The 19,591-nt window shown below is 39.5% G+C and overlaps 1 protein-coding gene across 1 annotated transcript in view; it reads left to right on the top strand.

Moving 5' to 3' along the window:
* Positions 1–534: 534 nt before the first annotated feature.
* The window catches only part of FMNL1 (formin like 1), a 74,063-nt gene continuing 55,006 nt past the window's right edge, over positions 535–19,591 (top strand). Inside the window, exon 1 of the mRNA XM_051994885.1 lies at positions 535–1,214. The gene's annotated coding sequence lies outside the window, so the exon portion shown is untranslated. The remainder of the gene's footprint in view (positions 1,215–19,591) is intronic.

Raw genomic sequence — 19,591 nt, forward strand, 5'->3', positions numbered from 1 at the left:
CAGGCCCATTACTCTATCCATTGTGCAACTATCCTATCCTAGCAACTCCTATGTATTTAGATACACATATATTTATGTGAATGATGGTTGGAGAGAAGTGTTTGGGAAATGGAAATAAAAAAGGTCTAATGATTGACATGTCCCTCCTAAGCATAGGATCTTGACTACTGATATTCTTCTCATAGCTAGAATTGGAAAAAGAAGAGTTTGGAAGAATGATAGGGAGATGATCCAGCAGTAAAACATATCTAAATCTACTATGTAACAGCTTTTCAAACACTCAAAGATAGGTGTACTAAGTATATATGTATGTGTGTGTGTTTAGTCATTAATTTATTTCCTTTAGCTTATTTTTCCCCCAATAACCATATTTCTACCTCTTCTCTACATAATTAAAATATTTTTAAAAGATTCATAACATACATATAATCAAAAAGGATTCCTATATTAACCATGTCCAAGAAATATTGCATTTTACAACTTAGTCATTGCAGGAGTGGGGGTCATGTGTTTCATCCTGAGTTCTTTAGAATTATAGTTTGCCATTGCATTAGGCAGAGTTTTAAAGTCTTTCAAAGTTGTTTTCATTTATAGCATTGTCATTGTGCAAATTGGTCCCTGGTAGTTCTGCTCACTTCCTTCTGCATCAGTTTCATAGAGATCTTCCAAGTTTTCTGTGAAATGTCTCACTTCCATCTTATGGCACAGTAATATTCCATTACTTATATGCCATATTTTTAAATTGAAGCTTTTTAATTTTCAAAACATATACAAGGATAATTTTTCAACATTGACCCTTGCAAAACCTTGTATTCCAATTTCTCCCTCTTCCCCTCACCCCCTCCCCAGATGACAACTAATCCAATATATGTTAAACATGGTAAAAATATAGGTAAATCCAATATAGGCATATATATTTATACAGTTATCTTGCTGCACAAGAAAAATCGGATCAAAAAGAAAGAAGAAACGAAAAAGAAAATAAAATTCAAATAAACAACAAAAGAAGTGAAAATGTATGTTGTGATCCACATTCAGTTCCCACACTCTTCCCTCTGTGTATAGATGACTCTTTTCATCAGAAGATCATTGAAACTGGCCTCAGTCATCTCATTGTTGAAGAGAATCACATCCATCAGAATTGATCATCGTATAGTCTTGTTGTCACATGTACTGATCTCCTGGTTCTGCTCATTCACTCAGCATCAGTTCATGTAAGTATCTACAGGCCTCTCTGAAATCATCCTGTTGGTCATTTCTTACAGAACAATAATATTGCATAACATTCATATCCCATAACTTATTCAGCCATTTTCCAATTGATGGGCATCCATTCACTTTGTAGTTTCTTGCCACTACAAAAAGGACTGCCAGAAATATTTTTGCACATGTGGGTCCCTTTCCCTCCTTTAAGATCTCTTTAGGGTACAAGCCCAGTAGAAAGGGGTCAAAGGGTATGCACAGTTTGATAATTTTTGAGCATAGTTCCAAACTGTTCTCCAGAATGGATGGATTTGTTCACAGTTCCACCAACAATGCATCAGTATCCCAGTTTTCCTCCATTCCCTCCAATATTTGTCCTTGTCTTTTCCTGTAATCTTAGCCAATCTGACAGGTGTATATAGTGGTACCTCAGAGTAGTCTTAATTTGCATTTCTTTGCTCAATAGTGATTTAGAGCACCTTTTCATATGATTAGAAATGGTTTCAGTTTCTTCATCTGAAAATTGTCTGTTCATATCCTTTGACCATTTATCAATTGGAGAATGGCTTGAATTCTTATAAATTTGAGTCAGTTCTCTATATATTTTAGAAATGAGGCCTTTATCAGAACCCTTAAATGTAAAAATGTTTCCCAGTTTATTGCTTCCCTTCTCATCTTGTCTGTATTAGTTTTGTTTGTACAAAACCTTTTTAATTTAACATAATCAAAATTATCTATTTTGTGATCAGTAATGAGCTCCAGCAATTCTTTGGTCACAAATTCCTTCCTCCTCCATAGACCTGAGAAGTAAACTATCCTATGTTCTTCCAATTTGCTTATAATATCACTCTTTATGTCTAAGTCATGAACCCATTTTGACTTTATCTTGGTATATGGTGTTAAGTGTGGGTTAATGCCTACTTTCTTCTGTACTAGTTTTCAATTTTCCCAGCAGTTTTTTTTTTTTCAAATGATGAATTCTTATCCCAAAAGCTGGGGCCTTTGGGTTTGTCAAACACTAGATTGCTATAATTATTGACTACTGTGTCTTAAGACTTTTAACTTAGTCCACTGAGTCCAACTACTGTATTTCTTAGCCAGTACCAAATGGTTTTGATGATCGCTGCTTTATAATATAATTTTAGGTCTGATACAGCTAGGCCACCTTCATTATATGCTATATTTTTCATCAACTCTTTTCCAATTGATGGATGCCCTTTTCATTTCTAGAACAGCTGTAAATATTTTTGTACCTATCATATTTTTTCTCTTTTTTTGTTATATTAGTGTTTCTGTTACAACTCTTGCCTCAGGATAGACCATAACCCTTAAAATTCCCAATAACGGGGAATAGATTGGTAAGACACTGAGGAAATTTCCACAAGTTGCCAGAAGCATGCAGGTTTTTAAGAATTTTCCATTTCCTCTGTTTCCATTGCCCCTGAGAGTCACTTCTTTTTTGAAAGTCATCCCTTTTTGGGAGATGGAGTGCAGAGAAGCAAAGACATTTGCCATGTAGACTAAAGTCCCCTACCCCATATTTGACTAAATTAGATTTTGCAATCAGGTCCCCTCTACTGCCAATAGATGCTGGGACTGAGATTGATGGTGGGAGAGCGGAGACCAGCCTGTCTACAATGATGAAACCATCAGGGAAGTGACTGAACCTTATGAACAACTTGAAGGGTGGCCAAGACTCAGAGTCCAGTCCTGAAGAAATGGTAGTGGGATTGGTAGCTGCTAAGAATCTTTCTACCTTCCTACTTTTCTCTTGCATATGTGTATGTATATATGTATGTATACACACACACACACACACACACACACACATATACACTCACCTCCTAACCTATATTTACAAACAGGATCCCACATATATAATCTTTTTCCTTTGATCTTTGAACTTTGGGAGTCCAAGTGCTTCTTCATCAAGCCCTGAAGTGTATCCCAGACAAGAAGAGTTGGGAGTCAACAAGTTACTAAGTATTTTTTAAGTGCTTCCTATGTGTGAGATTCTAGGCTAAGACCTGGGGATACAAAGGGACAGTCTCTATTCTTGAGAAACTCACATTCTAATGGGGAAAGCAACATGTAAATAGGAACATAAAAGGTATATACAGAGTAAACTCAGGTAATCCAAAAGGGAAAGGCATTAGTATCCAGAGGAAATCAGGAAAGGCCTGCTGAGGATGTGAAGATTGAGCTGAGCCTTGAAGGAAGGCAGAGAAACTAAGAGAAATGATAGGGTAAGCATTTCAGGAACAGTCAGATGACATGTTCCATTCAAAGAACTGCAAGTAGGCAATGTCAGTGGATCATTGCATCTGGGAAAGGGAATCAGATATTAAGAGTCTTGAAATTGTGGAAAGGGTCTCAAGACTGTTGGGTGGAGGTTCTCGATTTTCCTGGCATTTATGGCCACAGGGAACGGACTAATAAATGTTTATGGATCTTTGATTAGGAAGGGAATTGCCAAATGAGGGATTCAGACAGAGCCATAGCTTTTTTCCTATAACTTTCCGTAATTCTGAGCTATATCTTATTATCTCTCTACACAAACATTTGGGAGGCTCACACATGTGCTCCTCCGAGAGAGAAACTCAACCAAATGACACACTTGGTGACATGAGTATAGCATTCCTGAGAACGACAAATCCAATTTTACACTACATCACTGGGTAATTAATAAAGTGCTATCTTGCCTTCTGTGGGCTCGAGTGAACAAGTAGGTGTGAGCTGCTATGGCTGCTCCTGCTGCTGCAGCATATAGGTACTTGTGTCACACGGCTACCATGTATACCACTCCTGCTCCAGGTTTCTTTTTCCCAGTTTAATCATTCCTATCGCCTGAGTGTTCCAGTTACCCTCTTCTGGACCAAGTCCAGTTTGTCAGTGTCCCTCACAGCACCCTGAAACGGAACACAGGGAATGGGTCGAGTCTCCTCCGTCACTTTGGAGTCTGGATCTCTGAATTCATCTCCTGGTTAAGTTAGCTATTTTCTACAGACATGTCACACTGCTGACTCATGCTGGTCTCTCTGTCCACTAAAAATCCTCAAGGCCTTTTTTCAACTGAAATGATATCTAGCTGTTCCATTCTGTATTTGCAGAGTTGATTCTGCTAATTCTTAAGTGATTGCTCCTGATTTTCCTCCCAGTTAGACAAGGACCAATTGTACCTTTAGATCCAATCTTTAGACTTCAGTTTTTTCTTTTCTGGTTCCATTCTTTTTTTCTCCTCAAAGTCTAAGTCAGTGGCCTGGGGCACTGTCAAGTGTCCGCCTCTCAAGTCCAGATACCTGAATCTTTACTAGCTGAGACTCTGCTGGTCTTCCTCTTAGGAAAGAAATCTGCCTCAATCAGTCTGTCTCTTTCTGTGAGGATGCTTTTAAGCCTTTCTCTAATGACTTCCCTGTGGCTGTTAATGCAGCTCTCCCATTTTCTCAGACTTTCTGTCGCTTTCCATCCTTACCTTTCTGAACTCCCGGGTTCCCTTAAAAGCTCTAAGACGGTTTTTGCTGCCTGCTGCCGGGAGTCCCATATCTAAAGGTTCTGCTCTTGCCATGACCACCGTCTCGCCCATCTGCCAAACAGCTCTGGCTCAGGACAAACACCAGCATGTCTAAAACCGATTTACATGATGATTATTCATACCCCGTCCATATGGGGTGCTCTTTAAATCCCTCTACATTTTGAGGGAAGAGGGGGAGGTGACACAGGACTCGTCATTTACGTTTGTAATCCCCCTTACAACAGTTAGCTTAGCTCAGTTCTCCGATTTTCGGTATAAAAATCTAATTATTGCTTTCCTTTCTGGTCCCTCATCATAGTAGGGGTGGGGCTGAAGAAGAGAAGGCACCCTGACTGTGGAAGGTGGGGTGATTTTTCCAAAAGCAGCCAGGGAAACGTAGGCCACTGGGATGTTTCCAAGAACTCAGGCAACAGCTGCTCTCCTTTCCCCTGCCCCTTACTCGGCTAAAACGGAGCCAGTCCCGTAGTCCCGGAGGGTGCTTTGCAGGGAGTGGGGGTGGGGAATCTCCAAGGGCTGGTCGGCGATCACCTCCTTTCTCACATCCTTCCTCCCTCATCCCCGTCTCACTGCGGCAGAGAGTGCAACAGAGGAGACTGTGTTAAAAGGGGAAAATAGCAGAGTTTCTGCACCTTCTACCCTCCTCCCACTTTCTAGCGCAAGCCAGAGCTTCTGACCCTCCTTCCTTCTCCCCACTCCCCGAGAAGATGGAACTGTGGGTCTCAGAGGGTCGGTCTCTGGGGAAAGGGCCCCCGGCCAAGCCTGGGGGAAGGAAATGGGAGGAGTGAGTGTGTGTTTTGAAAATAGCTGGCTCGGAGCCAGGCGCTGTAGGGGGCTCCAAACGAGGCTCAATAATCCCTTCCCCGCTGAGCATCCGCTGTGGTCAGTTTCAAGGGCAGAAACCCAGGCCCTCCCCCCAGCGCCGGGAAGGTGTCGGGCCCTTGGGGGAGGGGGGGGGCGAAGGGTGCAGATCAGTGGGCCGCCGAGGCAGCGGAGCCTAGATCCCCGGGAGAAACTACTCAACTCAGATTGTGTCTCTAAAACGCCCACGCGCTTTTCCTCCCTTCTCCCTTACTCCCCGCCCCCGCCTGCTTTCAGTCTCAGCTCGACACTGACACCTGCTGGCCCTCGTCTTACATTGCAGGAGGAGACGTTTTCCTCCCAACCCACCTGAGCTAGGGACCCGACTCTGAGAACTGCCGGAGCTAGACTGATCAAATCATTGCTCTGCAGTCCCCCGGGCCTCCTCCGCGGAAAGATTGGGAAAGATCAATGGCCGACCCGAGACACCAGAAGGAGGGAGGGCGGCTTCTGTGGCCGGGCGAGGAGGTGTGCAGGATAGAGACATCCTCCCGGGGGCCACTGGGGCCACCGGAGCTCGGTTTTGCAACGTAGGGAGCACATTTAACTTAATTTTGTCTGATAAAGAAAAGGGTTTGAATCCCATTTCAGTCCCTAAATGGATCCGTCAAATGGACAGGATCCTATTCTTTTAGTAGGGGAGGCGCAATGGATAGAGGGCCGGGTTTGGAATCCAGAAGACCTGAATTCAAATCCTGTCTCAGGGGCTTACTATGAACGAGTAAGAGTCACCCTTCACCCCAGAAAAAGGAGGGTTTCGGTTTAACTCAGCGGCCCCTAAAGCACTTTCCAGCTCCAGGGCATCGGAAAGCCGAATTATCGAAGAAAGGTCATAAAATCGTAGGCTTTCCGATGCCCTGGAGCTGGAAAGTGTTTTAGGGACCGGCTTTCCAATTCTAAAATGCTGTTAAGGCCCTTAGGGATCATTAGGGATGTTGGCCCTTTTTTTAGGGTTTTAGTTCCTCTTCCAGGTCAGAAACCTTGCTTTAGGTGAGAAAGCAGTGTATGAGGGGGACAAAGCTGTCTAGCTACATTAGAGACTTAGTAAACATTGACGTTAAGGGAGGGAGGGAGGAGAGAAAAGACAGACTAGAGAAGTGTCAGGAAGGAATTAGTATCTGTGTTAAGAAAATCCCTAGACTGGAAAAGCTAAGAAGAAGCCAGATGGTGAAGTTTCAAATGCAAGAGAATGCATCTAAATAAATAATTTAATGAATGAACAAATTAATTAATACATATTTTTAAAGTATGTATATATGCGCATGTTTATGTGTATGCATGTAGGGATCCATTGTAGCTTATTGATTGGTGAGATAACTTGTGCTTCTGGAAAATCACTTTGGTAGCTGGTGGAGAGCAGATGTTTTTGGTAATCATCTTATTTCAGGAAGACCCCAGTCAGGCTCTTGACTACAAATTCCCGACTCCTGGGTCATTTTCTCAACAGTTTCATCTGAAATCTTGCACATTAATCAGTGCCCTCTCGACTACAGCTCTGGAGCAGTGGTCAAAGAAATATTGCTATTGTTTATGGAACTATGTGTCCATCTAATCTCCCATGGACCCATTTACCCATCCGGGTAAATTTTAAGACTCAAGTGCCTAGTTCTGATCTTGACTCCTCTGTGTGTAGTCCTTCATATTAGAAGTAAACTCCTAAAGGACTGGGATCTTTTTTGCATTTGCATTTCTAGACTTTAATAATAAACACATAACACCTGTTTTTTCATTCAGTCATTCTCTGCCCCCTTCCAAACTTGCCTATTGTTGAACCTTCCAATTACTTAGATTTATAATCTTGGAGTCATCCTTAACTTTTCCCTCTCCCTCATCCCTAAGTGTCTAATCACTTTCTGTCTTTTTAGTTTTATCCACAGACTTCCATTCTCTCATAACATTCTTACAAAAGCTTCCTAACTAAATTCCTGGCTTCCAGTTTCTTTCACACAGTTGCCAAAATAAACTCCCCAAATCACAGATCTGATCATGTCACTCACCTGCTCAAGAATATTGAGTGGTTCCCTGTTACATCTAGGATAAAGTATAAACAGTGCAGATGGCACTTTCCCCAACCTTTCCAGATTCCTTGTGCATTACTTTCACATACTCTGTGCTCCAGCCAAACTGGGCTGCTCCTTGCTATTTTCTGAACTTGGAATTTAATCTCCTGTCCCACTCTCTCCAAACTGGCTTCATCCCATGCCTGGAATACCCTCTTTCCTCATCTCCACTCTTAGAATTTCTTTCAGGTTCTGCTCAGAGCCATCTCCTTTGGGAATCTTTCCTGATCCACTTAGGGTTTTTTCTTCCCTCCTCAAAAAATCATGTATATGTTTGATGTAGTATAGCATTTGTGATCCCCTGATTTTAGGAAAAGCTTCTGTTCTAACAAGTCAGCAAATCCTAAATCTTCTGGTTTTGGAGTCTGTCTCACTTCCCACACTCCCAATCTAAGAACAACAATCTGTCTGATTCTGAATGGCCCACTCCTCAAATCAGTGCTGACTGAAAATCTGGTCAGTGATCACCAAATTTTGGAGACTAATCCTGGGCCACAGAATTAGCATGTCAATGATAGAAAACTAGATAAATGTGTTTCCTTGCTTCTGTTTCTATGATGAATTCTCTTGGAATTTAATCTGCTTGTAATGGCATTACATTTACAATAAACTTTGCCCCTTGACAAGGAATTGGGTTTAAGCCTGCAAATTCCTTTGAAACATCTTACGACATTGGTCTGTGACCCCAAGCTTTTGGGGTCCCTTCCCAACCTTAACACATTTATCTACTTATGTGTATCTATCATCTCCATAAAGGAAGAGACAGTTCTTGTTTTGTATCCTGCATCATCTCTTCCAGAACCATGTATGTAGTAGATGTTTTTAGAACAGATTTTTGTCAGATTGTACTGTACAGGGAGAAAGGTGGGCCCAAATCATAGAGAAGCCAGTGCAGCTGGTGCATTGATATTCACAAACCCCCCTCTTAGAGCTTTAAAAGTTACCAAGGGAAGGGCAGGACTCCCTTCCCTGGGTCATTGCTACCTCTGGGTTTCCAGGATGTCTGTTTTGCAAAGGCTGTGCCTTTTCTCTGCACTGACATCATAAGAGGGACTGATGAGCACTGGAAAGCCAATATAACAGTTTCTAATATTAAAAAAATCTCTCTTTTCCAGTGAGAAAGTCAACTTAAGAAATCAAATAAAGATCACTGTTTTATGAACAAAGGTGATCAGGATTATGAAGGGACTTCGAGATAGTCTTGCCTAAGATGAGAACTACCAAAAGAATGAGTAAAGACACCATCTTTGCCTCAGTTCTTACATTCTAATTTTTTCAGGGTTTTTGAGAGCCTTCAATGCGGATTGTATCAGTCTAATTTTTTAATATCTTGAATTTTAAAATATTTATTATTTTTATGTTCCTCAGTTATGTGTAAAACAATTTTTAAGGTTATTCATGTGCATTTATTTCAAAAAAAATTTTTTTTAGGAAGTTTATTTATTTTGAATACACATTGCTTTATGAATCATGTTGGGAGAGAAAATTAGAGCAAAAGGAAACAACCATGGGAGAAATAAAAAAAACAGATAAAAGGATGTGAACATAGCACATGTTGATTTATATTAAATCTCCTTAGTTTTTTTTATGAATGTAGATAGATTTTCTGTCCAAAATCTATTGGAATTGTTTTGGATCACTGAACTGTGGAGAAGAACCAAGGCTTGCATAGTAGATTAACACACATTCTTGCTGTTATTGGTACATTCATTTTATTTTACATATTTTCATATGAATCACATTGGGAAAAAAAATCAGAACAAAAGGTAAAAACCACGAGGGAAAAAAAAACAAAAAAAAAGGTGAAAATATTATATGTTACTCTATATTCAGTCTCCATCGTTCTCTCTTTGGATGCAGATAACATTTTCCATCCCAAGTTTATTGGGATTGGATTACTTGAACAGCTGAGAAGAACCAAGTCTATCACCTTGATCATGATTGATCATGAGACAGTCCTGCTGTTGCTGTGTAGAATGTTTTCCTGTTTCTGCTTGCTTCACTCAGCATCAGTTCATGTAAATCTCAAAAATTTATATTAACAATAGCTAGAATTTTTATAATGACTTAAGATTTGCAAAACATTTTACAAATATTATCTCATTTGACCCTCACAGCAACCTTGAAGAGATCTTATTATCACAGATCGGGAAATTGAGGCAGAGAGTAGTGAAGTGACATAGGTAGTTTGAACTTGGGTCTTCCTGACTCTAGATGCAGCTCTGTATTCACTGAGCCACTTGATGTCCTCAAATACCCAACAGGTCTTTAGAATAGATACTTCTAGAGGCAGCAAGATGGAGAAATGGATGAAATTAGGAGCCCCTGGTCCTGTCTATCCTGGCCATTGCTTTCTTTGCAAGTCATTGGTCTTAAAAGCAACCAGAAGTCAGTGGCTCAAGGTGGGATAGGGCTGGATCTCATAGTCTTCAGTTCCAGAAAAGCTCCTTGCTAGTGGAGATACCAAATGTGTAACTACCATGTGGTGCCAGGTAGGCACAGGCATTTGCCACTCTCCTACCCAAGAAACTCCAGTGATTCCCTCTTGCCTCTGGGATAAAATACAGACTTCTCTGGCTCAAACCTACCTTACCATAATCACCGGATTCATTCCCCTTCATGTATTCTGTGTTCTAGCCAGATTGGTCTACTTGCTGTTCTTTGTAGATGACATCTCCTCTCCTTTTTTACAAGATTCCTCCCTATATGTGAAATTCATTCTCTCTTTGTCTTTTCCTCTTTAAATCTTTCACAGCTTCCTTCAAAGATCAGATCTAGTACCTCCTCCTTAACAGAGACCCATCCTGATGCCCCCAGGTTGCTGATGTTCCTCTTGAAATTGTTTTTTCTTTGCTTTTACTAGTTGTATTTATTTATGTTTCCCTGTGTAAACAGTTTAGATCTGCTTTTGTGTTTCCAGTGCTTCCTTCCTCAGTTAGATAACATGCCACTATAGTAATTATCCTTCAAGGGAATTCAATTTTTTTTCTTTTATATTTTGAGCTTAACAAACTTCAAAGAAGATAATCATTTCCATGTACAAAGTAGAAATGAAAATGAGAATTGCACATAGAGGGACAAATCTTTATACACAATATCCTCAGTCAAGAGGTTAGCATGTGTGCTATATAGGGATTTTATCACTATGAAGGAAGGTTAAGGCAAGAACCAGAGGGATCTGGTTCCTGAGAAGAATCTCAAGAACCAAGTATATGTTTAACATGTACTTTTTTTTTTTTGGAGGGAGGATTAAGAGAATTAGTTTTTAAAATACTTAATTATTGTCCACATATATGTAAAGAGAGTTTTCAACATTCATTTTTGTAAGATTATGAATTCATTGCAAGGGATAATGTTGTAAAAAATTACCCTGGCATGGGTTCTGTCAATAAAAAGTTATTAAAAAAAAAAAAAAGGCCTTGTGGCATCCTGGGGGAAATGCACCAAGTTTTCTGCCTTATTTCACACAGAGTAGCATCTTAAGATCTTTCCCCATTCTCAGATTGTTCTAAGTATACATGTAAAACTTTACATTCATCTTAATAAATTTTACCTTGCCAGAAAAAAAAAAGATTATGAACTCATATTTTTTTCCTCCCTCCCTCAAGTAAGCAATGTGATACAGATTATACCTGTACAATTATTTTAAACATATTTCCATATTAGTCATGTTGTGGAAGAAAAATCAGAATAAAAGGGGGAAAAACAAAGAAAGAGAAAACAAAAACAGGTTAAAAATAGCATGCTTCGATCCTCATTCAGAATCCATAGTTCTCTTTCTGGATAGCATGTAGTTCTCAAAGTATGGGCTGGGAACCTCTGCGGGTCTCTTAAGACCTTAAAAAATTTTTTTTCAATAGTATTTTATTTTTCCAAATATATGTAAAGATAGTTTTCAACATTCATTTTTAAAAATAACTTTTTATTGACAGAACATATGCATGGGTAATTTTTTACATTATCCATTGCACTCACTTCTGTTCCAACTTTTCCCTTCTCTCCCTCCACTCCCTCCTCTAGATGGCAAGCAGTCTTATATATGTTAAATATGTTATAGTATATCCTAGATACAATATATGTGTTCAACATTCATTTTTATAAGACTTTGTGTTTCAAATTTTTCTTTCTCCCTCTCTTATCTCTCCCCTTCCCAAGACAGCAAGCAATCTGTATAGATTAAATACATGCAATTCTTTTAAACCTATTCCATATTTGTCATGTTGTGCAAGAAAAATCAGATCAAAAGGTGAAAAAAACCCATGAGAAACAAACAAATAAATTATGCTTTGATCCACATTTCAGATTTCCATATTCTCTTTCTAGATGTGGATGACATTTTCTTTCTTTCTTTCTTTTTTATTATGGCTTTTTATTTACAAGATATATGCATGGGTAATTTTTCAGCATTGACTCTTGCAAAACCTTTTGTTCCAATTTTTCCCCTCCCTCCTTCCACCCCCTCTTCCAGATGGCAGGTTGATCAATACATGTTAAATATGTTAAAGTATAAATTAAATACAAAATAAGTATATATGTCCAAACAGTTATTTTGCTGTACAAAAAGAATTGGATTTTGAAATAGTGTACAATTAGCCTGTGAAGGAAATCAAAAATGCAGACGGACAAAAATAGAGGAATTGGGAATTCTATGTAGTGGCTCATAGTCATCTCCCAGAGTTCTTTGTTAGGTGTAGCTGGTTCAGTTCATTACTGCTCTATTGGAACTGATTTGGTTCATCTCTTTGTTGAAGAGGGCCAAGTCCATCAGAATTGATCCTCATATAGTATTGTTGTTGAAGTGTATAATAATCTCCTGATTCTGCTCATTTCACTCAGCATCAGTTCACGTAAGTCTCTCCAGGCCTTCCTGAAATCATCCTGTTGGTCATTTATTATAGAACAATAATATTCCATAACATTCATATACCACAATTTATTCAGCCATTCACCAATTGATGGGCATCCACTCAGTTTCCAGTTTCTGGCCACTACAAACAGGGCTGCCACAAACAGTCTTGCACATACAGGTCCCTTTCCCTTCTTTAAGATCTCTTTGGCATATAAGCCCAGTAGTAACACTGCTGGATCAAAGAGTATGTAGTTTGATAACTTTTTGAGCATAGTTCCAAATTGCTCTCCAGAATGGTTGGATATATTCACGACTCCACCAACAACGTATCAGTGTCCACATCCCCTCCAACATTCCACATTATCTTTCCTTGTCATTCTAGCCAATATGACAGGTGTGTAGTGGTATCTCAGAGTTGTCTTAGTTTGCATTTCTCTGATTAATAATGACTTGGAGCATCTTTTCATATAGCTAGAAATAGTTTCAATTTCTTTGTCTGAGAATTGTCTGTTCATAGTGGATGACATTTTCTATCCCAAGTCTGAAGACCTTTTTTAAGGGGTTCACAAGGTTAAAGCCATTTTCATATTAATATTAAAGTGTTTTAATTTTTAATAGAGTATATATTGATAGATATTACCTACACATATAAAAGCACTCATTAGGTTTTAAGAGTTGAAAAGGATTCAAAGACCAATAAGTTCAGCATATAGAAGTAAGGTACAACTGCTGTTCTCCTCATTGGAGTAAAAAACATAGTAAAGCTATCACCTTGTTCATTCTTGACATTCTATCTCTCTTCAGTGCCTATACCTCTATCATTCTTTCGATTTCACCTCCATTCTCTCTTGTGAGTACCTCCCCTCTCCTATTCAGTACTTTCAATATGTGCTGTTTTCTTCCATCAGAACGGAAGCTCATTGAGGGCAGGGATTATCTTTTTATTTGTATTTATATTCCCAGAGTTTAGTATATAGTGCCTGGCACATAGTGAGTGCTTATTAAGTGCTTGTTGATTGAGTTAATGGAAACTAAAATTGCATTAGCTTTTTTGAGTTTGTAGTCCATTAAAAATCTCAGTTTTTTTCAAAGCCACCATTATCACCTATGTTTCTTCATTTCATACTTGTGGATATTGATGAAACATGAACTAGTCCAGTTATTCTGTAAAGCAATTTGGAACTACTGTTCCCCAAACTACTGAACTGTGGACATCTTTTCACTCAGTGACTCACTACTAGGTCTATACTCAAAGAGATCAAAAAAAGAGAAAAGGGATTCATATATACAAAAATAAGTATAGTAGTTCTTTTTGTGGTGGCAAAGAGTTGGACACTGAGGGAGTAACCATCAAATTGGGGAATGACTGAACAAGTTATGAATGTGATGGAGTACTATTATGCTATAAGAAATGATAAAGGGGATAGTTTCAGAAAAACCTAGGAAGACTTATATGAACTGATGCAAAGTAAAGTGAGCAGACCCAGGAGAATAATATATATATACATATATATATCACAATAATGTATAATATATATCATATATAATATATATGATAACAACAATATGATAAAGACAAATCACTCTGAAACAAACCACTTTGGAACTCTGATTAAACATAATAACTGAATATAATTCTAGATTGTATTCTTATGATGAAACATACTACTTACCTCCAGATAGAGAACTGATAAGACTTAGAGTGCAGATTGAGGCATATATATGTATGTATGTACATGTATATGTGTGTATATGTGTGTGTGTGTGTGTTTAATAACAACTTTTTACTTGTGGGTATATATATATATATTTTATATGTGTACATACATACATATATGACGTAGTCAATGCAGAAATTTGTTTTGATTATTTATCCTTGTAATGGGTTTTGTTTTTCTTGCTTTATCAATATGGGATGAGCGTGAGAAGGGAGAGGTAGGAGTGAAAAAATTTGGGCATGGCAATAAAATAAAATTGAATTAAAAATACATATTTGCTAATCTGACCTTTTGAATCCTAGTATATTTTTCATGTATTCCATCTTATTAAATTCAGCCCAATGTTTTTGGATTCTGACTTGATCATCCAATATATTCAGTCTCTCTCCAACTATGACATCATTAAAATATTTTATAAAATATAAAAACATATCTAGGACTCTTTTCTAATGTTCTCTTCTATCTATCCTTCATTTATGAAGATCTTGTTCATTCTCTAAGATCCAGCTCAAGTCTTTCCCTCTTTTCCCCTTCTGTTGAATCAAAGATCACACAATCCTCCTCTTACACCTTTAGAACTTAGACTGTATAGTGTTATTATCACATAGGTTTATTGATCAATATGGCTCAGTATAAAGAGCCCTGATTTAGGGGTCAGGAGACCCTGGATTTGAAATCATTTTTTTTTGCCATTTCTGTTTTTGTGATCTTGGTAAATCATCTTACCTCTGCTGCTCAGTTAAGGAGTTAAGACTCCTTGCAGCTCCACATTTATAGAATTCTGATCTTTCCCTTAATAAATTGTGAACAAGGAAGCACACTATTTGAGTTGCTCATCAGGTGGTACTCTGTCTACTGGGACCATCAGCCCACATTTTATTTTGAATGAGGGGGAAATCAGCCTTCTCAAAAAGGCTATAGTATTAAATAAAGGCTATAGTATTTACACTGGCCATCACAGGACCTGCCCATCAATGGCATCCAGACTGTCTCCCCCCACCTCATGCCCTGCCACATCCTCCTAGCCCTCATCTTACACCCTCTGCTTCTGTGGCTGCATCTGGAGTTCAGAAATTAATCTAAGGGATAAATGGAATATGTTTGGTTAAGAAATATCTGTAAAATGATGAGTTTGGAGGAAATGGAGATCTTAAATCCCTTCTTTCTGTGTGGCTTCTGGCCTAAGTCCACTTGGGATAGAACATTTTCCACTGCCTTGGGATCAAAGGCTATCTGCTCCAGCCCTCAATTCATTGATGCAGAAACAGAGTCCCAAGGAGCCTAAGCTCAAGGTCACACAGGAAATAAGAAAGTGACATTTTAAGCCCCAAGTTAATATAATTTCATTTGGACTATGAGGTTTTATCTCTGGCCTAGAGAGAATTGGAGCGACTTTACTTCCAGAGGGATGTAATATATTATCCTTTATTTTCCATTATCAAAACTTCCTGGACTCTTGGTTCTCCTTTGAATATGAGGAGATAATATGTGCACTTCTTGTTTCCCTCAACAGAATATAATGGCAGGAATTATTTTGATTTGGTTTCTGTGTTCCCAGCTCCTAGCAGAGACCTCCAACACAGTTTTGTTATTGTTCAGTCATATCTGATTTCTCATGACTCCTAGTTCATTTTACAAATGAGGAAACTGAAGCAAATAGGATTAGTGATTTAGCCAGGGTCATACAGTGTGGTTGTGTCTGAGGCCAGATTTGAATCCAGAAAGATGTATCTTTCTGATTCTAAGCCCAGTACTCTATCCATTGTACTACTTCGCTGCCCTTAGCATATAGTAATTGCTTAATAAATGCTGGTTGGATGATTGAATACATGACTGTGCAAAGCTCAAGGAAGTCCCACCTTCTTGGTTTCTCAGGATTTCTTACTCCAGAGTATATGTAGATGAAACTCAGATACTACCCATCATGGCCATCACTATCAATTAGTCAACTGGATCATAAGGATTATAAAAATAAATCCTTATATTTGCCTTGGCCACACAGTATATGGACTATTACATTGCATTCTGGTTACTCCATGTAAACATTTCTTTAATGTTTTAAACTGCCAAGATCTTCCTTCTCACCTCCTTCCCAACACTTTCCAATTGAGAACACAAAAAACCCTTAAAACCATTATAAAATATATATATAAAGGGGCAACTAGGTAGTGCAGTGGATGGAGCACTGGGATTAAAATCAGGAAGATTCCTCTTCCTGAGTTCAAATCTAGCCTCAGATACTTACTAGCTGTGTGCCTCTAGGCAAGTCACTTAATCCAGTTTTCTTAATTTCCTTCTCTATAAACTGAGCCGGAGAAGAAAATACCCACCCCTTCCAGTATGTCTACCAAGAAAACTCCAAATGGGGTCACAAAGAATCATACAGGCCTGAAACTGCCGAACAAGAACAAATGGTCAATAAAAACAAAATTTCACATTCGCCATGTCCAAAAAAAGCATTTGTCTCATTCTGCATTGAGTTCTTCTCTAAGAACATTGACAAACTGGAGGGTCCAGGGAAGGTCTCAGAAGGTGAGAGGAGATGGTGTGATCAGATTATCAGCTGAAGGAAAGGGGAATATTTAGCCTGGAAAATGGGAATCTTCCAGGGATCATGATAGCTGTCTCCAGGTATCCAAGAAGCTGTGACATTCAAGAAACTTTAGATTTCTTCTGTTCGACCCCAGAGGGCAGAATTAGGAACAAACACTAGAAGTTTCAGAGTCAGGAAAAACTTCCTAACAGTTAGTGATGTCCAAAAATGAAATAAGCTACCTTGGAAAGCAATAAGATCCCCAGCTCTAGAGTTCTTCAAGCAAGGGCTGGAGCTCACTTGTCTGATTTGGTGCAAAGATCAGATGGTTGGCTCTGAGCTTCCAACCAGCATGGAAATTCTGTGAGCAGAAACCCCTCCTTACATTTGCACATCCTTTCTCATCTCCATGTGCTTCCAAATAATCCTCATTGCCACCTTGTGAGATAGGCAGGCCAAATGTAATTTTTTTTTAAGGCAATGGTTAAGTGATTTGCTCAGGATCACAGAGCAAGGGAGTTTCTGAGGTCAGATTTGAACTCAGACCCTTCTCCTTGCCCACTCCTCCACATAAGTGTTCCACCAGGTGTATTGAACAATTTGATCCAGCGTGATGTTAAAAAGACTTAAAATTTGGGTCGCTCTGCTCTTCAGGATTTGTGGGAGGGAAAAGAATGAACAAGGGCTATGTAGAATGAGATCTATTTTACAGATGAGAAAATGGAGTCTCAGAGGAGGGAAAATGTGACAGGAGAATCAAGCTAAGTCTCCCCAAGGCCCCCTGGAAACTGGCTCTTCTGACCTTGTGCTTCACAAATCCCTGTGTCGCGTGTCAGGCCTCTTCTTCCCAGAGGGGGGCAGCACAGGCCCATTCTAGGCTGCCAGCCTAGGCTTTCCAGGAGCAGGAAACAAGTTGTAGGCTTCCCGGGCAGCAGCCAGCAGGCTAAGGGAGGAGGGAGAGGGGGCCCCGTGCCCATCCGAACCACTGTCCGCCTTTGAAACGACCTTCATCAGCGAAGTGAAGCGCATCGGGTCAGAGGGCTCCGGATCGGACACGGACCACTTCGTCCTTGTGTGACCTTGGCCAAGACCCGCGACAGCCCCCGGAGCCTCGGTTTCCTTAGGTGTAAAACCAGGAGATTGGACTAGGGCTCTAAGGTCCCTCGGAGCTCTAAGTGCAATTCTCTGAGCCTTTAGATTCCCATCGCCATCATCCTAGTCCTCCTGCCTCCAGTTTTACCTCTTCCATCTAGGTGGCTGGATGGGGTAGTGGATACAGAACTAGTCCCAGAGTTCAGATCTGACCTCAGCTGCTATCTGTTTACTGACTTAAACTTAAACTGACTTAAAATTCCCATTTTACAGAAAAATGGGAATAATAATTGTACTCACCTCCCAGTGTTGTGAAAGACAAACAAGATAATAATTATAAATCACTCGGTACACAGTAAGTACCATATAAATGTCCGCTATTATTATTGTAATAGCCTTTGGTTCCCCTGCTTCCAGTTTGACCTTCATCTAGAAGGCCAGATGGTTCAGGAGATAGAACTGAGGACCTGAAGGTAGGGTCCTCGTGTGAGTTTGAATCTTGCCTGAGACATTTATGGGCTATGTGACCATGGGCAAGCCACTTAATTTGTCTTGCTCAGTGTCTCTAACAAGTGATAATAATAGCACTCATTATTAGACAACAGTATCTCGGGTATTCTATTGAGGGAAACAAAAGGTACACCTGTCATTATAGTTGATACTCAATACTCATATTCAAAGGGTCCAGGAAGTTTTGAGAGTGTCATATGTGGGACATCCCAATGGAAGTGAGGCAAATTCTATCCATAGTCAAATAGAAATTGTATTAAACCTGAATTTAAAATTATGTATATTTGTGCAAGGTATCCCAGCAGGCACCCCCTAGATAATCTATAACTCTCTCCTATTCTTCTACCTCCCATGTTACCTTCTGGTGTTGCTGTGCAGATCAAGTGTGATAATATTTGTGAAACATTTATCAGAGTGCTTCGTACATAGTAGGTGCTAAATAAAAGTTTCTTGCCTTCCAGTCAGATGATCCTATCGCTGCCATGTCAACATTTCCAATACACTCCTATGACCATCTCAGCCTCTGCTCAGAAGCATTTGCCTATTGCCTGCTGAAAACCGTACAGACTCCTTCTAGGCCTTCCAAGCTCTGGCCCCAGTATCCAGATGTAATTCCCATTAGTTCTCCTTACGTAATTTATGTGCTAGTGAGTGTAAACTGCTAAACATTCCACATCCTTCCCCATCTTTCCACCGGCTGCTCCCTCCCCTCAGGGCGTCATCATCCTCTGCTGACCTGTGAAATGTTAGCTTTCTTTCAACCTTGGATCCAGTTCTTAGATCAAATGCCACCTTTTCTATGAAACTTTCTCATCCAGCACTCATCACATTCTACCATATATTATAACTGTGTATACCTGTTATATTCCATATTATATTGTAAGCTCTTTGAAGGGCTAAAATAAGCCCCCATCATCCCTCTTCCCCACCCTTATCCCCAGTTAATGGTTTCTCCTTCAAATCACCTTATATTAACTTTTCTGTATATCGATTCTACCCTCTCTATTCCCTAGAATGCAAGCCCCTAAAGGGGGGATATATATTTATCTCTGTATCCCAAGCCTTGCTCAGTCTTGCTACCTTGCTAGTAGGTGCTTGAATTTTACTACATGGCACCTGGAGCAGTACCTTTAACATGGTAGGCACTCAATAAATTCTTGTTGCTGAATTTAATAAGATAGGGGATTTGCTGTAGCTGCTTTCTCTAATACCAACGGATAGTAGCTAGCGCTCAAG

This window comes from Antechinus flavipes, chromosome 4, assembly GCF_016432865.1.
Source record: "Antechinus flavipes isolate AdamAnt ecotype Samford, QLD, Australia chromosome 4, AdamAnt_v2, whole genome shotgun sequence".
Classification (NCBI taxonomy): Eukaryota; Metazoa; Chordata; class Mammalia; order Dasyuromorphia; family Dasyuridae; genus Antechinus; species Antechinus flavipes.